General features: G+C 38.5%; 6 non-coding genes across 6 annotated transcripts; all 6 read right to left on the bottom strand.

Annotated features, from left to right (window-relative positions):
- Positions 1-5,332: 5,332 nt before the first annotated feature.
- Positions 5,333-5,415, bottom strand: trnal-uaa (transfer RNA leucine (anticodon UAA)). The gene has a single exon. It is a non-coding gene; the product is annotated as a tRNA-Leu (tRNA).
- Positions 5,416-5,955: 540 nt separating this feature from the next.
- Positions 5,956-6,038, bottom strand: trnal-uaa (transfer RNA leucine (anticodon UAA)). The gene has a single exon. It is a non-coding gene; the product is annotated as a tRNA-Leu (tRNA).
- Positions 6,039-7,086: 1,048 nt separating this feature from the next.
- On the bottom strand, positions 7,087-7,169 carry trnal-uaa (transfer RNA leucine (anticodon UAA)). Its single transcript has one exon. It is a non-coding gene; the product is annotated as a tRNA-Leu (tRNA).
- Positions 7,170-9,660: 2,491 nt separating this feature from the next.
- On the bottom strand, positions 9,661-9,743 carry trnal-uaa (transfer RNA leucine (anticodon UAA)). Its single transcript has one exon. It is a non-coding gene; the product is annotated as a tRNA-Leu (tRNA).
- A 2,452-nt stretch (positions 9,744-12,195) lies between these two features.
- trnal-uaa (transfer RNA leucine (anticodon UAA)) lies at positions 12,196-12,278 on the bottom strand. The gene has a single exon. It is a non-coding gene; the product is annotated as a tRNA-Leu (tRNA).
- Positions 12,279-14,431: 2,153 nt separating this feature from the next.
- Positions 14,432-14,514, bottom strand: trnal-uaa (transfer RNA leucine (anticodon UAA)). Its single transcript has one exon. It is a non-coding gene; the product is annotated as a tRNA-Leu (tRNA).
- Between the last annotated feature and the right edge of the window lie 189 nt (positions 14,515-14,703).

Genomic DNA, 14,703 nt, shown 5'->3' with positions numbered 1-14,703 from the left:
AAATGGTTTGGCATTGCTTTTAGCATTAAGGCTCATTTATACTTCTGCGTCAAGTGCTCACGTATACTATAGGCTGATTTATAGTACTGCGTCAAGTGCACGTGTACACTACTGTACGTGTGGACGCATAGCCCTCGCCACCGGTTTTGCTGACGTGCACCTCTCAAAAAATGTAACTACACGTCACAACGATGCATAGTGCAAGCTCTGTGATTGGTCGGCTTGGAATTGCTGATGAGTGTGGGCAGAACCGAGAGCCGGGCGAGTCCGTTGGAGTGACTGTTTATAAGTGTATAGTTCCGTGATGGAGCTTTAGATGAAAAGTTTTGTTTTGTGTTTACCTCATGGTTATAGTTGTTGCAAGTCCACCAGTTCCTGCCTCAAAATGAGCAAGTTTGAACCACTTGTACATTAAGGGAGCAAAAAAAAAAAACATCAGCGAAGAAACTTGACACAGAAAAACATAAACACCTCACTGCCAACTAGGCATTTCGGAAGTGTCATTGCAAATCAACAGATACAGCGCGTAGAAGTATGAATGCACAGCTACACGCGTTGCATGCGCCGTGGGACACTCAGATCACTTGATGCAGAAGTATAAACCAGGCTTTAGTGTTACTACAAAAAATGAATTCATAACTCATTCTGTTTGAGTTCTGCTAAAAAGTAATCAGTTTGAGTTACCATAACTCATTTTCATTAAGTCAAAGCTACTCTTTAGAAAAATATAAGTTAATTTATTTCATTTATTTATTTTCACTGTTTTACAGTATGGAAAAATGTCAGCGTTCTGCCACTCTGGTCTTATAAATTCTTGTTTTGGTGGCAGAATTCGGACACTATTCATGTCTAGTTCTGTTGTGCTTGGCTCGAGTTTTCTTGGGTCGAGCACTTGTTTCTGTCTCTGTGTGCGCGCGCGCCGTGGGAGGTGTACCCAGAGTGTGTGCGCTCCCGCTTGATGCGGCTGCGCGGACTTTGCATGCCTTGGACGCGCGCTCTTGTACTCGTGTTTGTGTTTTTGTCTGTCTGCAGCGTGGTGTTTCATTCCCCGCGTCTCAGTCTAGTTGGTTTCGGTTTTGGTCAGCGCTGGGATGAAGCATGCACGCTGCGTGTGTGAGCGCACGGTGAGTTTTCATTCATCGTGTGCTCGTGTCTTGCATCTGTTAAAGCACGTGGCTATGTGTTTACATTGTGGTCACGTGCTTTTGTGGTGTGCTTCAGTGTTGTGCTTGAGTTGTCGTGAACATGTGGTTAATGAGTTCTCTCATTGGCTGCATGTTCTTGTCCTGTTTTATGTGAGCGCATGGCTTGTGTTGTCTCTCTGTGTCATGCGCTCTCCCGTCTATTGTCTAGTCCCACCCTCCTTGTTAACTCATTATTAGTTTGTCATGCTCACCTGTTTGTCAATTTACTTTTGCTTTATAATCCCCTCATGTTTTCAGTCCTGTGCCAGTTTGTCGTCTACACTCCCCCTGTGTTCCTGCTCCAGTCTTGCCTTGCCTTGCCTTGTCCTGCCAGCCCAACCAAGTTTGTGTGTTTTGTTAATGTTTTCCCCCTCGGGGTAGTTTTTTTTTTGCCTTTTATTTTAATTTTATTATTAATAAACACCCATTATTAGCTGCACCTGAGTCCTCGCTCCTTTTCCTAACCACGACCATGACAGAAAAGGGTATAAATGGAGGTCGGAGCCAGCTCCAAATGGGCTGGTCAGCTCTAAAACCTGGTTTATACTTCTGCGTCAAGTGACCGGCGCAACTCACGGCACAGGCAACGCGCGTGGCTGTGCATTTATACTTCTGCGCGCTGTCTCCGTTGGTCTGCATTAACACTTCCGAAACGCTAGTGGGCAGTGAGGTGTAAATGTTCCTCTGTGTCGAGTTTCTTCGCTTCTGTTTTGCTATTCTGAACACTTCCTGGATGTACAAGTGACTCAAACTTGCTCATTTTGAGGCAGGAACCGGCGGACGTGCAACAACTTTAACCATTAGGTAAACACAGAACAAAACTTTCCATCCGGAGCTCCTTCACGGGACTCCACACTTGTAAAAATTCGCTCGCGCCGATGCGCGGCTCTCGATCCCGCCCAGACTCGTTGGCACTAGCAAGCCGACCAATCACAGAGCTTGCGCTACGCGTTGTTGCGACGTGTAGTTACAATTTTTGAGAGGTGCACGTCAGTGACGGCGACGGCCACGGCGATGGGCTATGCGTCAGCGCCGTAGCATACGCCGGTGTTTGACGCAGAAGTATAAATCAGCCTTAAGTGTGTGGAACTATATGAGTAATAAAGGGACTAAGCCGAAAAGAAAATGAATGAATGAATGAATGAATGTAGTTAGGTGATTACACAACATAAAACCTACCAAAGATAAACCTATACTGATGTTAGACTTTATTGTTGGATGGAAGTTATATCGTGGTACTAAAATGATGTGAGATTTTAGTTAGTAAATGCAACAAGCCTAATACCAACCAAATGCCAGATGACGTTGGTCTTAGATGTCAGCTGACGCCAGTATTAGACAACAAACTGATGTTACATTTTGGTCACTTGACGTCACAACCAAAATAGAACTAAAGATAAACGTCATTGTGTGCCTGCTGGAAATGACCAGGAGTTATTTTTCATCCATTGTATCTTATAGGGAACGTTTACACAAAAGTGAAAATCATACACATGTGGTTTTAAACCTTTATGAGTGTATTTCTTCTGTTGAACACAAAATAATATATTTTGAAGAATCCTGGTTGCTGGCACTCATGGACTTCCATAGCAGGGGGGAAAATTATATTGAAGTCAATGGGTGCCTGTTACCAGCATTTTTACAAAATATCATCTATTGTGTTTAACAGAAGAAAGAAACAGATTTCTAGTAAAGTAAAGGGTGAGTAAACGATGACAGAATTTTCCCTTATAGTTGTGCAGCTGCTCGGTGTGTGTTCCCATTCTTCCTTAATGCCGAGTGAACGCGTCCCCTTAAGCATCTTCCCCATTTGTGACACAACGGCGTTCTGCTTTGATCGCCTTCTGCACGGCTCACCAAGCAAACACTTTAATTAGTGCTTTATTGACTAATGCTTTTCTCCAGGCCCTGTGTCACTAGCTTTACCGGCCGCCGGCCTATTCTTTGTGGATTAACCTCTTTCTGTGCGCAGTTTAACCAGCCATTGTCCTGCAGTAACGTGAACTGTTCTTGCAGGAGGTTTCCACACAAAAGCCCTTCAGTGCCCAGGCAGACCTCAAAGAGCCATCATCTCTCCATCTCCATCTCTTCAAAGACTCCTTCATCACTCTGAATCTCCTCTGTTCCTCCTCGGCCCCTCGTTTAGGAGCGGGACCCCACCGGCCCTCACCTCCCCCATTGACCAGCACACTTATCCCAGTGTCTCCTGAGAGCTCAGAGCTCATAAGTAAGACCTTGACAGCTGATAATGACTTTGGGGAAGGAGATCACTGCTGCGTTTTTGATGGTGCACATGCAGGGTCCAAAATCAACACTTGCCAAGTACTGGATGAGCGTACAAATTGACTTTTGGCAAGTACAAAGGGTATTTTCCACTTATTTTTATGGAACGCAACATCACAGTGGTTAAAACTGCAATGTATGAACAATAGACTGACCACAGACTGAAACATTTTCCACAGAAAAGTTATTCAGCTGTGGACTTTGCTATATATTTAGTTATTTATTCATATTTAACTCTCAAATTCAATGTGACAGCTTAATGCTGGTACTCAACATTTAAAGAAGAAAAAAAACAGGCATTGCTGATTTTTCACTTGTTGGAATTAATGGACAAATAGGCTCCTATTTACACCTAATATTTGACCTTGGACTACAGGTACATTGTATGGGTCAAATTATGGATCTTTCTTTTATGCCAAAATCATTAGAATATTAAGTGAAAATCATCTTCCATGATAACATTTTGTAAACTTTTTTCTTTTGTAAATTTATCAATCATCATTTATGATTGGTAAGATGCCCTCTCAATTCTCAATTAGCCATTTCCTAGTTATTGCCTGTTTTTTTTTTATATCAACCAATAACATTTTGAGGAGGTATCTGTATTAATGCACTCCTTTCCATTTTATTTTATGCAAAGCAACAGTCATCAAAATTAGTTTATGCCAATTATTTTTTATATTAATCTATGTCTATTTCTGAATATCTTTTATTTCTCCAGAAACTATTTACCATTAGCATATTATGAGAATTTCCAAGGATGATGTGCACTGAAAAAAATTTGGGGTTCCACACAACTGATTTGTGTTAGTGCAACATGGAGGAATTAATTTAAACTTCTTAGTTTTTACAAATTTAATTGGATTAACAACTCAAGAATTGTGTTGATTCAGTTCATTTTAAATAAGTAGTTTGAACAAACAGCAAATATATATATATATATATATATATATATATATATATATATATATATATATATATATATATATATATATATATATATATATATATGTATATTGTTTTTTGGTTGACTGGTTTGTGCTTATTGATGTCTTTGGTATCCACTGGCAGACCAGACATGTCAAATCATTTGGTTCACAGATGGGGGTGTTTATCCTCTGTTTCTAATTCTAACCCCCTTTTTTAAAAAATAGTGGACACCTCTTTATGTTGAGTCCGATCGGCTCTTTCATCTGAGAGCGGCTCTGTAATGAGCGACTCTTGTAATGAGCAGACCTTTGCCATGCTAATGAGTGTTCAATTGTTCCTGCTTTTCCATAGCTTCTCCATCAGCAGGGGCAGCACTCTCAACCTGTCCATCTCCCAAAAACCCTGCTGGATCTCAGCAAAAGGGGGGCCAGAGAGTGGTCTTTGAAGAGCAAGCCGTCATTATCTTCTCTGAGGGCTCTCGTCTGGTAATTACAGTGGCTTTTTGGGGCGAATGATTTCTTGATATTGTAGAAGAGTGATTCTCAGCATGTGCTTAATTTCGATGTGTTATTTTTTAGGTTACTTTTGTTCGTCGTACCTGACAGGTCAAGGGGGAAGGGTTGGCTTTACCGCAGGGTGCTGAGAATCAATATAGCACTGGTTCTTTTTCAATAAATGACACAGGGAGGGTGGAGGATTGGCAGAAGAGAATTGGTTTATTGGAGACTCGATAACTCTGAAATACAATAATACGTGAATATGGTGTTTTGGTGCAGCTTCTCACTATGATCATGTGTTCAGTGAGTAGGCTCACTTGTTAGTTGGTTACCATTGATGACTGAAGGAAACTTAATTTAAATGGCAACTAAGAGACTAATTGGTTGGTAAGGTAACTTATCACATGTACATTAATGCATTTAAAACTCTATATTTCCTACCAGGAGTGGGGTTCGAACCCACGAGGACATTTGTCCATTGGATCTTAAGTCCAACGCCTTAACCACTCGGCCATCCTGGTTCTGTTCACTATTCGTTCAAAACCAGTTTCTAAACCTGCATTATGAAAACCAGATGATGATTTTTTATTGATATAATAATATATGCTTTAAGTTGCCTTGTCCAAGTTGGCATCAATGATGATGTTTTGCCTTGTAGATGTGTTTTTTGGCATGACTGATTTCTTGATATTGTAGAAGAGGGATTATCAGTATGTGCTTAATTTCGATGTGTTATTTTTTTTCTGTTGATTGTCGTACCTGACATGTTAAAGGTAAAGGGTTGGCTTTGCCACGGGGTGCTGCAAATTAATATAACACTGACTCTTTTCCTATAAATAACACTGGGTTGGAGGAAAAAAGGCAGAAGAGAACTGGTTTAATGGAGACTCAATAGCTCCATCAGCAGGAGCTGCTTACTTATAATCTTACTATATAATTTCTTACTATATTCATGTGTAGGCCACTGGATGAAATTTCATTTTAAGGGCAAATAAGAGACTCCATTGTTTGTACGTCAACTGTTCACATGTATATTAGTGCATTTAAAGCTCAGTTCCTCCTACCAGGAGTGGGGTTCGAACCCACGAGGACATTTGTCCATTGGATCTTAAGTCCAACGCCTTAACCACTCGGCCATCCTGGTTCTGTCAGGCCTAGATAATGCTTTAAGTCCCGTTCTCAAACTTTTTTTTTATTGCCTTGTTTTTGGCTGGAATAATTTCTTGATATTGTAGAGTGGTTTCCAGCATGGGCTTAATTTGATGTGGTATTTTTGTTTGTTTTTTTTTGTTTGTCATACCTGACATGTCAAGAGGAAAGGGTTGGCTTTTACCACTGGGTGCTGCGAATCAATACACCACTGGTTCTTTTCTGATAAATGACACTGGGTTGGATTAAAAGAGGCAGAAGAAAACTGGTTTAGTGGAGACTCTATAATTCCGAATACAACGTTTGGTGCGCTTTCTCACTATGATCATGTGTTCAGTGAGTAGCCTCATTTATAAGTTGGTAACCACTGGTGACCATGTTGACTTCATTTTAATAGCAACCGAGAGACTAATTTGTTGGTAAGGCAACCGTTCACATGTACATTAGTGCATTTAAAACTCACTTGTTTCTACTAAGAGTGGGGTTCAAACTCATGGAGTCCTTTGTCCATTTGACTTTAAGTCCAACACATTAAGCACTCGGCCATCCTGGTTCTGTTTTTGTAATGATATATGCTTTAAGTTGCCTTTCCAAACATTTGTGCCATTAATAATGATTTTTTTGCCCTGTAGATGTGTTTTTTTGGTGCGAATAACTTCTTGATATTGTAGTAGAGTGATTTCCAGCATGTGCTTAATTTTGATATGTTATTTTTTTTCTTTGGATTGTCGTACCTGACATGTTAAAGGTAAAGGATTGGCTTTGCCACAGGGTGCTACAAATCAATATAACACTGACTCTTTACCTATAAATAACACTGGGTTGGAGGAAAAAAAGGCAGAAGAGAACTGGTTTATTGGAGACTAAATAACTCCATCAGCAGGAGCTGCTTACTTATAATCTTACTATAATAGTTTCTTACTATATTCATGTGTAGGCCACTGGATGAAATTTCATTTTAAGGGCAAATTAGAGACTCAATTGTTTGTACGTCAACTGTTCACTGTTCATGTACATTACTGCATTTAAAACTCAGTTCATCCTACCAGGAGTGGGGTTCGAACCCACGAGGACATATGTCCATTGGATCTTAAGTCCAACGCCTTAACCACTCGGCCATCCTGGTTCTGTCAGGTCAAAGCCAGTTTGTGAACCTGTATTATTAAAATCCGATGAGTGGGCTGCTTTTATGATTAATGCTTTAAGTTTCCTTCTCAAACATTTGCGACAACAATAATGATTTATTGTCTTGTTTTTGGCTGGAAGGATTTCTTGATATTGTAGAGTGGTTTCCAGCATGGGCTTCATTTTGATGTGTTATTTTTGGGGGGGGGTTTGTTCGTCATACCTGCGAATCAATACAACACTGGTTCTTTTCTGATAAATGACACTGGGTTGGATTAAAAGAGGCAGAAGAAAACTGGTTTATTGGAGACTCTATAATTCCGAATACAACGTTTTGGTGCACTTTCTCACTATGATCCCGTGTTCAGTGAGTAGCCTCATTTATAAGTTGGTGACCTTGTTAACTTAATTTTAATAGCAACTGAGAGACTAATTTGTTGGTAAGGCAACCGTTCACATGTACATTAAAAATTCACTTGTTCCGTTGGCGCCAGTGGTGTAGTGGTTAGTGTGTCGACACATGCACTTCGGTGCTCGCGGCAACCTGGGTTCGATTCTGCCTCGTGGTCCTATGCCGATCCTTCCACTCTCTCTGCTTTCCTGTCAATACTCTCTACTGTCCTATCAAAAATAAAGGTAAAAAAAACCCCGAAAAAATAATTATTAAAAAAAAAAAAAAAATTTACTTGTTCCTACTAAGAGTGGGGTTCAAACTCATGGAGCCATTGTCCATTGGACTTCAAGTACAACACCTTAAGCACTCGGCCATTCTGGTTCTGTTTTTGTAATGATATATGCATTAAGTTGCCTTTCCAAACATTTGGGCATCAATAATGATTTTTTTCCTTGTAGATGTGTTTTTTGGTGCAAATAACTTTTTGATATTGTAGTAAAGTGATTTCCAGCATGTGCTTAATTTCGATGAGTTATTTTTCTTTTGATTGTCGTACCTGACATGTTAAAGGTAAAGAGTTGGCTTGACTGCAGGGTGCGGCGAATCAATGTACACTGACTCTTTTCCAATTAATGACACTGGGAGAAGTGTCAATGACAAATGTCAAAGGAAGAAGCAAACTAGTTTATAGGTGACTTTATAACTCTGAATACAATAGGCGCGTTCGTTTTGAACCATGGCTGCAGCCGGTAAACAACAAGAATAGCTGAGCGCAGGTGGGGGCGGAGTTGAAAGCAAAGCTATTAAGCTGAAAATGCCGGACACTTCGGGGCCCAAAGTTTCGGCAGTCATGATGACGGATCACATGGCATCATCATCCTTTTTTATTTATAACAACAAAAGATTTACAGTACAAACAGAATACAGTCTCTAGTTAGTTCATTTTTAAACAATAAGGGAATTATGAATTAAATATAGTATGGGAGAAATAAGGGGAAACGAGAGGGTAATATTAACATAAAAACGAATAGGCCTATAAGTTCAAAGCAATAAGCACAAATTGTAAAGTTCAAACATCCCTCTTTAGGCTATTACTTCTTGTTTGAATATTATAAAAAGAGGTTTACATTTATTTACGTTTATAGATATAAAACTTTCCAATAGGCCTATATATTAATGTAAAACCCAAAACAAGGTGTTTCGATTGAGTTTTAAACAATAATTAAGATTATTTTGGATAATGAAAGCATTTTCAAAAAAGCACTTTAATCCAAAAAGATTAAACAAAAGGACATTCCTAAAATAAGTGAGCTATAGATGTTTCCCAGAAAGAGCATCAATGTCACTTTTAAAACTTGTGCATAAACATCTAGACAGGAAAGAAATCTTTATTTTATCATCATTTACATCATTTTATAATTATTAAATAAGATAGTTCTTTAACTTAATTTGTTAAGAAACCTTTAGGGTGGCAGGATCAATGATGATAATTATTTTATTTCAAGTCTTTAAGACTTATTTGAGTAGATATTTAGGTTATTCACTAGAAATATATCATTTAAATCATTCATGGAGCTGAATAGAGTAAATATTGTTTTAAAATAAAATATTTAAAATATTTATTGCAGTAATATAATAATTGTAGTCTTTTAATACGCATGATATATACAAGATAGAGAGGGTATGAAGAGTTAATTGTTTGTTTTGAAATTCATGAATCAAAATTTGTCCAATAATAAACCTGAAACACAAGTGGTTGTTGTCATGCGGTGAACTCAGCCAATCGTGTAATATTGGTGTCTGCTCCTGCAGTCGCTCTTCAGATGCTGCACTGGCTGAATAAGTTGTCTGATCTCGAAACTCTTTCGCAATATTTTAATGTTTATTTTAATATTTTAATAACAGATTTCGATTGACCAGCGCAGCACTGCATAAAGTCGAACTCACTTAATGTTTTGGCTCACTTTCTTACTATATTCAAGTGTTCAGTGAGTAGGCAAGTGGATGATATGTAATTTTAATAGCAACTTAGTTACTTAATTGTTGTTAAGGTAACTGTTTAAATGTATGTTACTCCATTTAAAACCCAATTCCTTTCTACCAGGTGTGGGGTTCGAACCCACGAGGACATTTGTCCATTGGATCTTAAGTCCAACACCTTAACCTCTCGGCCATCCTGGTCACTTTCTATTGCTTGTTGATCTTAAGCCCGCTCATCCATGTCACCATACTGTTGATGACTCCTTGATGAGTTTTTTTTGGGTTTCTTTTTGCTCGTTGTACCTGACAGGTCAAGAGGAAAGGGTTGGCTTTACTGCAGGGTGCTGTGAATCAGTATAACACAGGTTCTATTCTGATAAATGACACTGAGATGGAGAAAAAGAGGGAGTAGAGAACTGGTTTATTGGAGACTCAATAACACAAGCTATTTATATGCGTGGCCTCCTCGTTTCCGTAACGACCTCTTTACCTATATTAGGCCACCTGAGAGCTTCAGACTGCGTTGAATGGGGATTTGAATGGAGCTCTACTGTAGTCTTTGTTTCTTGATCTCTCTACAGATACATGCCTCTTAAGTTACTGGAATAGCAGTGTTTCTAAAAATGAGTCTGCGCTCCCCCTGAGGAGAGCAGTGAGAGATTTACACAGCTGGTCTATGAGCACAAACTCTAACCATTCTTTTTCCTTTCAGGGGGTGGTCGGTACACATTACATTACATTCCCTCCAGCAGAAGCGGCCTCTCATGTGATTATTTTGCGATTTGGGTGGTTTTGTGTGTATATTAATTCACTCTTTCATCAAATATCACGTGCTGTTTATGTATCCGTCACCTTTTTTTCTTAGTAGATGTTTGTTGAATGTTTTAAAGATACCTAAATACTTTAAGAATTTGCATGGAACAAGTAAAAGATAATGCAAACTCTGTTAATGAAAACTAGAATAAAGATTAAAACTATTGGTCAAAATACATTTTCGTTTACTGAAATAAAAAGAAATATTTACACTTATTGAACTAAAAGTGAAGGAAGCTAACAACAGACTCATTAACTAACTGACATAAAATAATAATTAGCTAAAATAAACATTTTCTAAATTGTATGTACAGAAGTTACAGTAGATGCACTTTAACAGACAAACACTTCAGTCAAATGCATGATTATGTATCTTATATGATTGTATAAATCCGAACATAAAATATAAGTATAAAAGGTTGTCTGAACTCTTCATAATTTGTACTTTTGTTCGTTTAAGACAGAAAAGTGGGCAAACGATCGAATGAACTCAATATGGGCGTCAAAAATTGTAAAAAATAAAGCAGTAAAATTTACGGTAAAAAAGGCAGCTGTGGTTGCCAGTACTTTACCGTTAAAAACACGGTACAAACCGTAAAAGTAATTTCTAATTTTGTGGCAAACTAACGTATTTCATTAATTTATAGAGGTTATATGTCTGTATTTTGAATGACCAACATCCACACAGATTTTGTTACACAGTTAGACACGTTAGCACACCCATATGCAGGAGGTGATGAGGAAGTTACATAATGAACCAAAGCTCATCACAATCAACTTTTCCCATGAGCAGAAAAGTGTGTTAATATATAGAAGGTGCTCAGTGTCATTCACACAGCTACTAAACACCAGTATGGTAACACGCAAAAAATTAAAGTCATGAAATAAACATTGTTTATCAACATTAGATGTAACATAAATCTCTAATGTACATAACTGATGGGGAAACAACTAAAAACATCCAAAGTAATGTAAACAAAAAGTATAAAAAGTGACGTTCCATACAGGGAATTCTGGGAAAGTCAATTTATGGTTATTCACCGTATATATTAAGGAAACATACCGTTAACCAGGTTACGGATTTTGACTGTAGCATTTTTACAGTTTTTTACCGTTGAATTCACGACCATTTTTTACAGTGTAGTCAACTATACATTGTATGAGTCAAAAAATCAATTATCCTTTTATGTCGAAAATCGTTAGATAATTAATTAAAGTTCATGTTCAATTAGGAAAATTCCCCACTGCCTTTCCTTAAGCTTAGTCCCTGATTCATCAGGGGTCGACACAGTTGAATGAACCACCAACTGCTTTGCGACTTTATACGACAAATGCCCTTCCAGACGCAATTTTGTGAGTTTAATATTGTGAAATTTACAAAACTTACATATAACTAGTCAAATGTATTGCTATGAACTTAATTTGACCACTTCAAAGGTGATTTTGTCTATGCTTTTATGTTTTTAAAGCCTCTAATTTTAAATATTGTCCTATCCTGAAGATTTATAAATCTCACCCGTATAACTGGTTTTGTGGTCCACGGTCACATATAAGTTTGCAAGCAAAGTGACAAACCAAGCAAAGACCTCATTTTAGAAGGAGAGGGGTTTGAACACACAAGGACATTTATACATTGGCTCTTAAATCCAAAGCCTTAACCACTCGGCCATCCTGGTTCCATTCACTAAAAGTATCGCGGGTTTTGGTGCACTTTCTCACTCTGATCATGTATTTAGTGACTAGGCTTGCTTATAAGCTAGTAACCATTGATGACAGAATGAAAGCTCATTTTAATACCTATTGAGAGACTACATTACTGCATTTAAAACTCAGTTCTTCCTACCAGGAGTGGGGCTTGAACCCACGAGGACATGTGTCCATTGGATCTTAAGTCCAACGCCTTAACCACTCGGCCATCCTGGTTCGTTTCACTGTTATTTCAAAACTGGTTTCTGAACCTGCTTTATTCAAATCAGATGATTGCTTTGTATTGTAGATAATAGATGCTTTAAGTCCCAAAACCTTTGCTGCATCAATCATTCATTTTGCCTTGTAGATGTGTTTGAATTCATTATATTTTTTATATCAATGTCTCTTAGTCTTCAACAGAAAACTTAAGGGCACTGACTATACCACTCTGCAATCTTGGTCACTTTCAAACTCTTTATTTCATTCACAGATACAACAAAACCACAATATCTCTGTTTCAACCTGGTTTACCTGCTGCATTCAAACGCATCTTTTCTGACCACTTGTGTTCTGACTTTATCAAGACCATTTCCTTTTTATTTTGTCATGCTCTACATCACTTTTGCAGTGGTTCTCAGTATGGCATGCGGGTACTGTTGAATGAATGAAACCATGTTGCACGGCTTATGAGAGAGCAGGAAAACGAACTATGATTTCAGTCATAATCAAAAGCATGATTGGCAAAACAGCAAATTCTGAATACAACATTGTGGTGCAGTTCCTCACTATGATCATGTGTTCAGTGAGTAGGCTCACTTATAAGCTGGTACTCATTGGTGATTGCCAATGTTAATACCAATTGAGAAACTAGTTTGCTGTTGTGGCAACTATTTATGTCCGTTAGTGTATTTTACATTCAGTTCTTCCTAACAGGAGTAGGGTGTGAACCCACAAGAACAATTGTCTAATGAATCTCGAGTCCAACACCTTAACCACTCAACCGTCCTGTTTTAATTCAAAATTTGATTCTAAACCTGTATTATTAAAATCAGATGATTGATTTTTATTGATATAATAATAGATGCTTTTAGTTGCCTTCTCAAACATTTGCGGCATCAATATTTTTTTGTCTTGTAGATGTGTTTAAATTTTGTAGATTTTTGATAATGATCTATCTTAGTCTTCAACAAAGAAGTTTAGGGCACTGACTTAACCACTCAGCCATCCTGCATGGTCACTCTCCAACACTTTATTCCCCTCACAGACAAAAACCACAATGGCCCCTATTTCACCTGACACATTCAAATACATCTTTTCTGACCACTTGTCTTACCGTACGTTCACACCGAAAGCGGCGAGAGCGTCAAAGTAGCCGGAAGTCATTCATTTTCAATGAGAGCCGGCGGCGATAGGCGACGATAAGCGGCGAGGAGCAGCGCGGCGCGTCTTCGCCGGCGTGAGCGTCGAGGAGAGTTGAAATGAAGTCAACTTTATGGTAATGAGCTATGACGCGTTTCGGCGGCAAGCAATCAGAATGAAGACGTCCACCGCTTGATAGCAGTTCAGGGAACACAGACCTGTGAACTTTGGTTCCGACCACAGTTGTTCCCAAGGGTTTGATTATTGCGGTCGCCTGATTTCCAATTATTTACAATGTTTTCTTACAGGAACATACATTAAATAAGTCACTGGCGAGTTACTGATGTTCATTAATGTTATATAAATTTATCTTTAAAAAGCGGGAATCTCACGCGATGTGACAGTACAAAACAGTACTGCTGCTTCAGGATATTTCAGACATACGGACACATATTGGATAAATAGAGCAAAGCCACACCACACGCAACTTGATCTTCCATTGTTATATGAATTTGATAAAAAAGTGCGCAACATTTTCGCGCTAAAAACATGCCTTATGCAGGAATGTAACTGATATGCTGCAACGGCTCCTTTAAATATGAGATCAATGTAGCGAGTTTTGACGCTCTCGCCGCCGGAGCTGAAGGCAGTCAGCGTTGTCGCCAGGGCGGCCAGAGCGACCTTGGACGCTCTCGCCGCTTTCGGTGTGAACGTACGGTTAGACTTTCTGATCATTTGACTTTATCAAGACCATTTCCATTTTATTTTGTCCTGCTCTACATCACTTTTGCAGTAGTGCTCAGAATGATTTCAATCCTAATCAGTGTTTGGCAAAACAGCAAATTCTGAATGCAATATTTTGGTGCACTTTCTCGCTATAATCATGTGTTCAGTGAATAGGCTCACTTATAAGTTGCTAACCACTGGTAAATGGATTGAAATTTCATTTAAATGGCAACTGAGAGACTAATTGGTGAGTAAGGCAACTGTTCATATGTACATTACTGCATTTAAAATTGAGTTCTTCCTACCAGGAGTGGGGTTTGAACCCACGAGAACATTTGTCCATTGGATCTTAAGTCCAACGCCTTAACCACTCGGCCATCCTGGTCCTTTTACAGGAAAAAACTGTATTAATAATGAATTTATAAAATAATATATGCTATGCAGTATGTTGCTTCTCAAACATTTGCGGCATCAAGAATGTTTTTGGTTTTGTTTTTGTCTTGTAGATTCAGTATATTTTGATATCAATCTCTCTTAGTATTCAATGGGTAAGTTAAGGCACTTACTTAACCTC

Source organism: Danio rerio, chromosome 17 (genome assembly GCF_049306965.1).
Source record: "Danio rerio strain Tuebingen ecotype United States chromosome 17, GRCz12tu, whole genome shotgun sequence".
In the NCBI taxonomy this organism is placed as follows: Eukaryota; Metazoa; Chordata; class Actinopteri; order Cypriniformes; family Danionidae; genus Danio; species Danio rerio.
Note: the sequence above shows the minus strand (reverse complement) of the source record. Positions and strands in the feature narration are given on the sequence as shown.